Source organism: Apus apus, chromosome 23 (genome assembly GCF_020740795.1).
Source record: "Apus apus isolate bApuApu2 chromosome 23, bApuApu2.pri.cur, whole genome shotgun sequence".
NCBI classification, from domain to species: Eukaryota; Metazoa; Chordata; class Aves; order Apodiformes; family Apodidae; genus Apus; species Apus apus.
Window position 1 is genome coordinate 6,369,851 of NC_067304.1, and position 10,561 is coordinate 6,380,411.

Below are 10,561 nucleotides of genomic sequence, written 5' to 3' on the forward strand. Positions count from 1 at the left end.
GTCCCTCCTCACCCTGTCGGGCCCTGCTGTGTCCCCGGTCCCGCTCTCTCCGGGTGCAGGATGCTGCCAACTGTCTTTATTAAAAACCATGAGCTCTCCTGTTGCTTAACTACGGTGCTTTACATCTTCACCACAAAATTTCTGACGGTTGCTAGCCTGAGCTGGCATTCTGCTTTTCCACGAAGACAGTGACATGTGCTGCCTGTGGGGGATGTTTCTGGTGTATCTGCAAGTACTTCAGTCGGAGCAAGCCCCAGGCAGCTTCTGCTACGGGTGGCTACTGCTCTGTGACCCAAGCAGCCAAGGGCTGGGGGCGAGCTGGGTGCTGTTGGCATTCCTCTCACCGTTCAGTTTTGCAGGAGAACACAGGCCCGGGCTTGGCCAACGCTTGGGTGTGCGGGAGAGGCCCCTGCTGGAAGCACGTCCTCCTCCCCAGCAGAGCTCCCCGCTCTCCAGATGCAAACCTGCCTGTGGACCCGTGCATCCCACACCTCCCATTCCCCACCTGTACCAAAACCCGCACAAGAGGACAGTTACCTGTGAGTGTTTTTCCTGAGCTGCTCTCTGCCACAGCCTAATGGCGCTAATTGTCTTCTGGGTTGCATGTCTAATGCTCTAATTTGTTTTAAAGCCAGAAGAAGTGTGGTGTAGTTCTACTCAGAGCCCGGAGAGAGAAAGAAGGGAAAACAGTGACACTGCACAGATGGAGACAGAGCAGCTGCAGGGGAGGTGCAGCCCTTTCATATCAAAGGAAACCACTGCTCCCCGCGTCGCAGCAAGTCTGGTTACGGGTGTGCTCTGTGCATGTCAAGGCACTTAATGGACCAGGTGTGCTCGAGAAGGCAAGTTGAGAAGACCAGGGACTACCACAAACTCCCACTTCTGAGGCCAAATACCATAAACCAAAGAGCAAGTGGGTGGGAAATTTCTTGATAAGGTCTGTTTCTGTGTGACCTAATAGGGAGAGGCCTACACTCTGTTTTGCTTTGACAATAAGATGAATAATAATTTAAAGAGGCAATTTTGGATCAAAGCGCTGCTTAGCTTTGCCATTCTTTAACACCATATCTAGGATCAAGGGCTCTGCACTGCCTGGGTCTGGGGCTGTGGGTGGGAAGTGCCGCGGGGGAGTCCCAGCCGGGACGCAGCTTCCATTTCCCTTTGAGGAGTCCCAGGGCTGCTGGGATGAAGCTGTATGACAGCAAAGACCATGTCCTCGCCCTGGTGCTGCAGTGTGATGCCCTGAGCATGGCTGTGTTTTAAAGACATGCAGAAAAGGAGAGGCCAGGGATGGCAGAGCTCAGGTGAGCCGGGAACTCCTGGAGCAGCAATGGGCTGAAGGGCAGGAGACAAACTGTAGAACAACTCTGCTGCTGCTGCTGTTTCTCCATCTTGTGGAAAGCGGAAAGAAGTCCTTTCTATTCTGTTCCACTGTGTTTGTGTCTCCCTCAAAAGACAGATTTAATATTAATCCCATTAGGAATCTTTTTTTTCTTGTGAGGAAAACAGGATATTGTTTCAGGATATTGGGCAACAAAGCTGTCCTTGAAAAGCAGCTCTAAGCAGCCTTGCAGTCTTGCTACTGGCTGCATTCGTTGTGAACACTAATTGAGCTCTAAGTCGGGTACAGCCAAACCATTTTACTTCCAAAGTGTGAGAGAGACCACGACACAGCAATTCAAGTTCATGTTTTCTGTGTTCTGTTGTAAACACTAATGACCTGTTGTAATCTTAAAATGCAATCACTAGCACTTGTTACTCTTGAAATTAATGTCTCTAGCAGGTGTAAAAGGCTAGCCCTCTCATCTGTCATGAGTATGCATGTCCTGCTTGATAAGAGAGGTAACAACATGAGTCCAAATCCAGGAACTATTGGATATCTCTTGGGAAAGTCTGTTCTTTTGAGATATCCATCCTAGTTTCCTGGCCAGGCTTTGGGAAAAGGTTTTCTGAACTTTTGGATTCACATTTCACTTGAACTGAGCTTCCAGGCTTTGAGTTTACTCATCATAGCAACTCTGTGACAATGGATGGGGAAGAGAAGGCATCAGAGTGCTGTCCTCAGGGAATACGCAGGTTCTGCCTCCATTGGATGACAAAGGCACAACATTGTTCAGGGCTGTGTTGGTGTAACAGCTTTTGTCATTGTTTGAAAACTAACCTGTCTTAGGAAGAAAGTGTCTGCTGGTAAGAAGTTTAAAATGGCCACTAATATGGCTTAGAAGACCTCTCCAGTTGTGGTTGTCTTTCTGCTCATGTAGAACAATACTTCTCATCCATTTGGGCTCCTTTGCCTTCTCTCTCCTCTCTTGCTGTCCCTGGAGCCAGAGGAAAGCGATGCTGTTCAAGGCAGTTTCCAGTGCTAGTTCACTGCTGTGCCAGAACTTGGAGGGTCTCTGCTCACTCTTCAAGGAGCGTGGGGGCTGTGTCCTTCCCTGCAGATTGCCATCCCATATGTTCCTGGTGCAGTGACTCGTTCCTTTCACACTCTCCTTCCTCGTTTCCTGAGCACTGGCTGCCTGACAAGCACATCTTGGCAGTGCTCAAGTAAGCAGCTCATCCTATAGGGTCCATAGCAGGTGCTGTCAGCCCCACCATGCAGGCAGGGAAGGGGCTGGTGTCTCCCCAGGCAGGGGGATCCCACCCCAGGGAGGCACTGGGCCTTTGCAAGTGTGCAGACTGCCAGGTTGGAGCATCACCATGTGCTGTAGGTGACACAGAGGCCCTGTCCTCAGGGTGATGTTGGTGGATGGACACGCAACTGCAGCCCCCCTGCACTGCTGTCCTCTTTGAGCTGGGGTCACCAAACCAGTCTGACCAGCACAAGATCCTGTTCTGCTACATGCACCAGATGCTGGGATCATCTTCCTCAGAAAACTTTCTGGCAGACCTGGGGAGCCCTGAGGAAGGAGGGAGGGGTACCGGGTCAGGCCACAGTGGTGGGTGTACTTCTCACCATGTCCAGCTCTCCCATGGGATTGCTGCTGTCCCAGAACACGCTGTTTTAATTACTCTATTCCTGTTCTTGGGGTGGGGAGGAAAAGGTGGGGGCTCTGCATATAATTTAACAGTATCCTGCACCAAATAACTTCATATGTCGATAACACTGCCTCACCTGCATTTTGCTTTCCCTTGTATCACTGCCCAGAGAGCCATTTCTGCCTGGTTTCATATCCTGCCTTGCTTGGACCCCAGCTGTCAGAGCCTGGTGGCATTCATGGCCATGTCTCTTCATCTTCAAACAGGCTGCAGTGCCACTTCCTCCACACAACACATCTTTAGGTTCAGTTTCCACTGCTGGTGAGTTGAGTGACTGGGCTGCCTCTGGCAGAGGCACCTCAGGGATCTCTGGGTAGCATCCTCACAGGGAGCTCCTGGCTGTTCTCCAGCTCCAGTCCTGCCTTGCAGCTTCAGTAGCAGCTGTTTCCTTGGGATGTTGCACTTGAAATTTTTGGTCCTGCGTCATCTTGGGGGATTCTGGAGCACTCTCAGAGGTCTGAAAAGGAAGGGAGAAGACTGCAGACAGCCTGAGAGCCGGGCGGATTGCAGACAGACTGCCTTCCCCCAGGCCCAGCTGGCTCAGATGCCATGGAGATGCCTCTCAGTGCCAGGCGCACCGATCCCCTCACCCAGCTGCTCAGGGTGGCCCATGGTGCTGGGACATCACTGGGGCAGCCCAGGGCACTCAGTGCTTTGGGGTGTGAGTGTGGGGAGCCTGGAGCACTGGGGACAGGGTGGTAGGGCCACCAGGCCACAGAGGAGGAGGCTGAGGCAGTGGGTGAGCACTGGTCAGGGCAGGCTTCACAGCTCTGAGTGTGAAAAGCCACAGTCCCAGCCCCCATGGATGGCCTCAGCTGCCAGGGCCACTCCTGGATGATAAGCAGGGCTGAGCGTTCCCACCCCACGGTGTGCAGTGGGTGGATGTCCTGCCCGGCCTGGTCCCCTCCCAAGCCACCACATGGCCAAGGACTGCACCGAGACCTCACGGCTGTGCCAGTCCCCAGGGAGGCAGCACACACTGAGCCAAGAGCCTGCCGAGAACAGACAAAACACAACCCCCAGTATTTGTTCTGAAACCTGCCCAGAAATGCTTTGGCCTCGATGAGACTGGATGATTATTTTCCTTAAGTATTTTTAAACCTGGATCCTGGCAGACACCAGAGGGCTGGGATTTCCTGGCTGGAGTGCACAGGTCGTGGACGGCAAGGAGCCGGCTCCTGCCACTCCACCTGGGAAGCCCTGACTGGCAGCATGAGGCTGAAACAGGATGACTGAGCTGGGAGACACTTGGGAAGGAACCTGCAGAGCTGCCCCAGGGTTCTGTGCCTGCAGCACCCGCCCATCCTGGGAAGCACTCGGCCCTCTCCCTCTGCCAGGCTGGCGTCAGTGCAGTGCCCAGCCTGGGCTGCTCCGTGTCTGGGCAACTGTTAGAAAGGGCAGAAGTTGCAGGGAGGAGATCACAGACTTGCTCTCTTTCTCCTGCACCAGTGAGAAGGATGCTTCTGAAGGTTCAGACTGGGTACATGCAAGAACACCCCTGGAGCTGTGTTCATGTTTATGGAGTGAACGCAGTTCCACTCCTAAGGCTGGCACAGCTGGGGCTGTGAGGAGGCAGCACGAATGTTGGTCCATATGTCTGTCCCCTGCCGGCTCTGCCCAGTCCCCTCCACCAGTGCCCTGCAGAGCTGCTCACAGACAGGGGTGGCAGCAGCGTGGGACCATCCAGACCTACTCTCCCCCTCCGGGCTGGCTCAATGCCTCAAAGTTCCCCTGAAGCAACCCCCCAGAGCCCAATGGAAGGTGAAAAGGGACAGAAAGATGGCAACTACGGCAGGCTGGAGCAGCCACCTGCCTGCTCTCTGCAGGCACTGCTTCCCTGCAGCATCCCAAGCGCTGCTCCGCTCAGTGGAGCACAGTTCGGAATAGTGGTGAGGCTGCTCTAAAGCAGCTGCTTTTAAATCCTCTACTGTTCTTCCACAGCCCCCAGGCTAAATGGCAGCGAGCGCGGTGAAAGGAAGGCGAAGGCGGAGCTCTGCGGGCGGGCAGTGTCTGCGCCGCTGTTCGTGGGTGCCGCTGTCCCAGCGGTTCCCGTGCCCGCAGCAGGACGTTCGCGTTTGCTCCCATTCAGCGCTGGTGAGCACGAGACCTATTGTGTGCACGTGTAAAAACACATTTGTGCTGCTTGTTCCAAATCCCCACTTGTTCCATTCCCAATGAGCCAGGAGTGACAACGCCAGGAAAGCCTCCGTCCCCCTGGTTTTGTTTGGAGGAAAGATGCCCAGAGAGGAGCTCAGGCCACTGCAGGTCCCGACACAGGCTTGCTCTTCACAAGGAGCAGCCCCCCGTTGCAGGCAGAGGGAGAGGAGCCTGTGGGCTCTGCTTCCTCCCAGGGCCCAGCTCCACGTTGGTCCCCACCCTGGGAAGGAGGGAGCAGGGCACAGTGGCCATGGCTGGTGCAGTGGGGAGCAGAGCCTGTGGGGCCCGGCACTGGCTGGAACTTGTCCCCAAGGCTTGTTTGGAGCCAGCTCTTTCTGAAGTGGGTCAGGTCCCTGCCCTGCACAAACACAGGCCTAAGTCCAGCACCACCAAAGTACACTGAATGCTTGAGGCAGTTCTGGCCCCAGTACAGACTTTTGGGACTTTGCCTTTTGCTACTGGGATTTCATGCCCTGCTGCCAGCAAGGATCAGGGTAGGATGGAGATGGCTCTTCCCTGGGAAGCAGCTGCTGCTTCATCAGGGATATGCCTGCTGCCATGTCCACATCCTCCTCCTGCCTCTGCGTGCCAGGATGCTCTGCCCACCACCTCTCCCACTTCCCAGATCCCACTCCTCTGTCTCCTCTTCACCCACAGCCCCCTGACAGAACACTGCACAGCCAGTCTGCAGGAGGCAGAGCTGTCAGTAGCAGTAAGCAGCAAGAAAACTGTTGTGGGGGAGAAAACACACGTACAGACCTTGAGCCTTCCAAGCCCACGTTACCAGGGATAAGGTTTGGGCATGTGCTCCAAAGCATCCGTCAGAGCCTGCTGTCACTGGCAAATTCATTTCTTCTCTTTTCATGTGCTTCTTGTGTTTGGTTTACACAAACACTGGTGGCCGAGCTGTAGAGGCAGAAGTTGGATAAAGCAGTTTAGTGAGTCGTACATGCAAGCCAGGACTGCTTCCTCACCCAGGCAGGTGCCCATGGAATGTCTTTTGACCTACCTATGCACCGCCGGAGCGCCGGCATCAGCACAGGGCAAGCACACACTCCAAAGAGCCCCAGAAGAAATTCCTTGCAACGACCGTAATTACCATCTAAACAAATCCCAGATCTGCCATAAACAGAGAATGGGGTTAAATGTGCCTAATAAGCTGCTTATTCTGAATTATCATCCCAACTCTAATAATAGCTGATAAAGTAGTCTTTTGTGGGACAACAAACATTTCTGTTATTCCCCAAGTCCAACTTTGGGACAAATAAAGCCAGCCATTATCTTTAAGCAGGAGGTCATGCTCTGTCTTAGGATAAAGGCACAGCTACCCTTTCCCAGCATTACAGGCTTAAAAGGACAAAATGTTTAAACTGACACAAAAAGTCAGAGAAAATTAGAGTAGAAACAGCTAAAGACAACTCAAACATGCTGGCATTAAGCGCTCTTCACATGTGTGTTTAGCAGATAATTCGTTATCATCCCAGTCCAAAGTTAACCTGCTGGAGAGCTGCTGTGGGAGAGTTGGCTACATCTGTGATGTTTCTGCAGATTTCAATGTTTCAGCTGGGTGCAAACAAACAACAACAACAAAAAAAAAGCTGTACAAGCTTGTTTTTGATTAAACCTGTTGCGGCTGGGTACAAATATTTATTTTCTGGGTGGAAGTTCATTGGGGCACAAGCACCAAAGGTCATTAATCCCCAGTAAAACACAGACTGTGTGCCCGGTGCCATGGCTCAGCCAGCAGCAGTTCTGGTGAGGCCGTGCCGCGCTGCTCCGCTGTCTCCACTTCTTGTCCCAAACCGGAGGGAGGAGGAGGAGGATGCAGGAGTTTCCGACCGCCCCCGGCATCTCGGGGCTTCAGGGGGTCCTTGCGGGCCGGGGTCTCGCACGGCTGTGCTGGCCGGGCAGCCCTCGCCGCCGGCAGCTCCCGAGCCCCCCGTGCAGCTCCGGGCGCCCCAGCCCAAGGGCCGTCTCCATCATCTCCATCTCCTGCGGCTGCGGGGCCAGGGCAGGAAGCTGCGGTCGTGGCTGTTTTTCTGCCCTGGCTCATCTGCTATTCTTACACACCTCGGGGGGGTGAGCTGTGTTTTCACTGTCTCGGAGACGGGATTCGCCTCCGTTGTGCCTTGGAAAAGCAGCCGACTGTGTTGCCGAGGGAGCAGAGAGGGAGGCGCCTGGTTTGGGCTCACAGAGAAGTTTGTCACAGGGCTGGCAGCAGCCGCAGACCCTGCTTCCAGGTCCCACAGATCATCCCAGCCTCCAGCCCCCTCTACCTCCCTGATCGTGCTCTCCCCGGAATACCTGGGGCCCAGCTCTCCTAGGAGGGTCGTGTCCCGTCCCTCTTTGGATCTGGGCTCTGCTGAAGCCAGGCAGCTTCAGGCACTCCTCATGTGTCACCAGCCTTGGGCACGCCGGGGCTGTGTAATGCCATAATAAGATTACCCCGTGACACGATAGCTCTGAAATAATCCGTGGTATCATTCATTAAATCCCGGGATCCAATTACCTTTCTGCATGACACCCTTCTCAGGCGTGGGGATGCCGGGGGACTGCAGCCCAGCACTCTGCCCCTTCGGCAGCCACCCACTCTGCTCCTCTGCTCCCTTGCACCTCTCTGCCTCGGGGTCATTTAGGATTAGCAAAGTTTGTGTTACGCTGCGGGACCCTGACCCTGTGCCAGGTTCGGCCGTGTTTGGGGCCAGCTGTGCTCCCCAGCACCGCGCTGGCCACCCCGCCGGCCACCCCGCCGACCCACGCCACCTGCAGCGCGGGGCCCGGCGGGTGCGGGGCTGGCTCGGAGGTGGAGAGGGTCTGCGGGACAGGGAGAGGGGCGTGAGGCCGCCCTGGCACCCGCCTGCGCAGGGAGCGCGGCATGCACCCGGGTGGCCTCCCATGGCAGCAGAAGTTTGCAAACAGTTTTCCAGGGCATTTTCCTTGAGCCGGCAGCTGCTCCCTGCGGCCAGAGTGTGCCTTTCTGCGAGAACAAAGCCCGGGGCCGGGGCAGAGCAGCAGTCGGGGCCGCAGCAGCGCCAGGGCTCCCTGGGTGCCCGCGGCCGGTTCGGCGCGCTCCGCTGCCGGCACCGCGGCTGCTCCTGGCCCTGGCAGGTGTTCAGACCCCGGCGCTGCTGCCAAGCCAGGCAGGGACCGTGGCCAGCTGCAAATTTCGGCTTCGTTTTTGGAGCCTTTGAATCGCTGGCCAACCGCCAGGTTTGTTATTTGTTAGTGTAGGTATTTTTTTCCCAAGTGAATTTCAAGCTGGTGAGAGGAGCCAGGCAGAGGGACCTTGGCGGGGGCCCTGGGCATCCTCAGCCCTGGGGGAGCACAGGTGAGGCCAGGATGCTGCGGCATAGTCCCCCTGCCAGGAAGACCCCAGGCAGTCTGAAAAATACCAGTGTCCCACCTGAGCCAGGCTGAGGCCACGGCAAAGCCGAGCTCTGTGACATAGAAAGCACATCCCGGCTCGACACACGGTCTCCACACGCCCGGCCCGGGGATTGCTCTGTGGCTGCAGTTTTGTGCTCGGCCAGCTTGCTCCTGCCCAGCCCAGGGGTGCAGGCAGATCGCCAGGAATGGCACCGGCTCTGCACTCAGTTGTGCAGCCACCAAGGCACAGGCAGAGCTCACGGGGACTCGTAAGATGCTGGGGTGGCTCTGGGGGCTGGGCAGGAGCAAGCTGGCCTCCCGGCCTCCCATGGACGAGTGGAGTCAGGCAGGATCAGGAAACAAAACGGAAAACGGAATGGGGGCAATTTGCAGGGGAAGAAGTTGCTTTTCTGCCTTGGAAATTTGAGTCTCAGATCCGTTTCCCTCCAGAGAAGGGAAACAACAGCTTTGGGAGGGAAGGGCCAGGCGGCTGCCTCAGTGGGCAGGGGAGAAGAGGGACCAGAACAGACGATAGGAAGGAGCCGTGGGACTGGGACCCGTGGGGCTGGGAGCTGCGGAACCAGGGACAGGATGGCAGCCGGAAGGCAAGTGCCAGCAGGAGGACGCAGGGCGCAGGCGACTGGAGCGTGTCTCATCAACTGCCCCCCGCCCTTCCCAGCATCCCGCCGCCTTCCCTGCCATTGTTTGGCAGCCCCGGGGGGTGAGGCACGGTGCTGAGATCGGCTGCCCTTCCTCCTGCCTCGCCTGCCCTTCCGCCCGCTCCCTCTCCATCGCCTTGCAGGCCACAGCCATGCCCAGCTGTCAGGGCACATGCCACCAGTTCCCCAGGGGCCAGGGCACCGTCCCCTCATGCCTGCCCGACACCCAGCCATGGGGAACAGCAACTGGCTCATCCCAGGATGGGGTAGCAGTGACCAGCACTGGCCCAGGAGTCTGCCCAGGGCCAGGAGTGGGGCCAGGATCCAGTCACATGGATGGGGATGCTCACAGCAGTCAGAGGCAGTAGGCCCTGGTGCCCCACTGGCCTCTATGTTTGGACAGATAAAGCCTCCATGATGTCATCCACAGGCAAAGCCTTTTCTGTCACATTACTTCATTGCCCTTGCATTAAGGTGGTGGGTTTTGTAAGGAGACCTTTCCACAGAGCCGTCTGAGTGTTATTCCTGTGGCTCAGCAGCTGCCACTCGCTGGGGCTGCAGCCATGACCACGTGTCTCAAAAAGGCAAACGAGACCCATATGATCCCAGGCTGCCCCTGCTGAGGGAGCTGGAAACACACTCGTACCCCTGTGCCCAGCACAGGGGCCTGCAGCTCCCTCTGGGGGGACGGTCCAGATCCCAGGAGGCTATTCCCTGTTCAGGGATGACAGCAGCACTTCCAGCACAGAGCTGGCAGGTTGTGGCTGGGTGGTCTTGCACACAGCACCAGTACTGGGCACAGGGGTATATGGGAGCCTCTGGTGCCACAGCTGAGTCCCAGATGAGCCTGAAAGATTGATGACCTTTTTGCAGTGTTTGTTTTAGGCAGAGCCATCACTGCAAACCAGAGGGCTCCTGCTCCAGGGCTTAGATAACAGTCTGGTATGAGAATGAGCTCCCCTGGTGAGGTGCAATTTGGAGAACTTGAATGGGGACTCCAAAACTAGTTACAAAGAAAGAGATTAAGATCAGTATTTATCCTTTCTTTTTTTCTTTTTTTTTTTTCCTTTTTCCTTTCTACTAGAGCAAAAATATTCCTGTTTATTGCTATAAACCCCTGGAGGCTGTGTGGTAAACTTCCAGTGGGAATTACTGTCTCAAGAGATCAGAGATCCCGAGAACATCCCCTTGCCAAATTTACACTTACTGCTACCTCTAATCAGCCTTGTTTATTTCTCCCTCCCTGCGGTGGTATTTGGGAAACCAGCACAGGTCAAACACGGGACAGTTCCCTCATTGTTACCAAGTATCTGAAATCTCCTTTCAGGCCACAGCAAACC

At 55.8% G+C, this 10,561-nt stretch overlaps 1 long non-coding RNA gene across 1 annotated transcript; it reads right to left on the reverse strand.

Annotated features, from left to right (window-relative positions):
- Positions 1-1,620: 1,620 nt before the first annotated feature.
- Positions 1,621-7,790, reverse strand: LOC127393580 (uncharacterized). Its single transcript, XR_007891492.1, has 4 exons — positions 7,706-7,790; positions 6,206-6,315; positions 5,956-6,102; positions 1,621-3,496 (listed from the first exon to the last, which is right to left on the reverse strand). It is a non-coding gene; the product is annotated as an uncharacterized LOC127393580 (long non-coding RNA).
- Between the last annotated feature and the right edge of the window lie 2,771 nt (positions 7,791-10,561).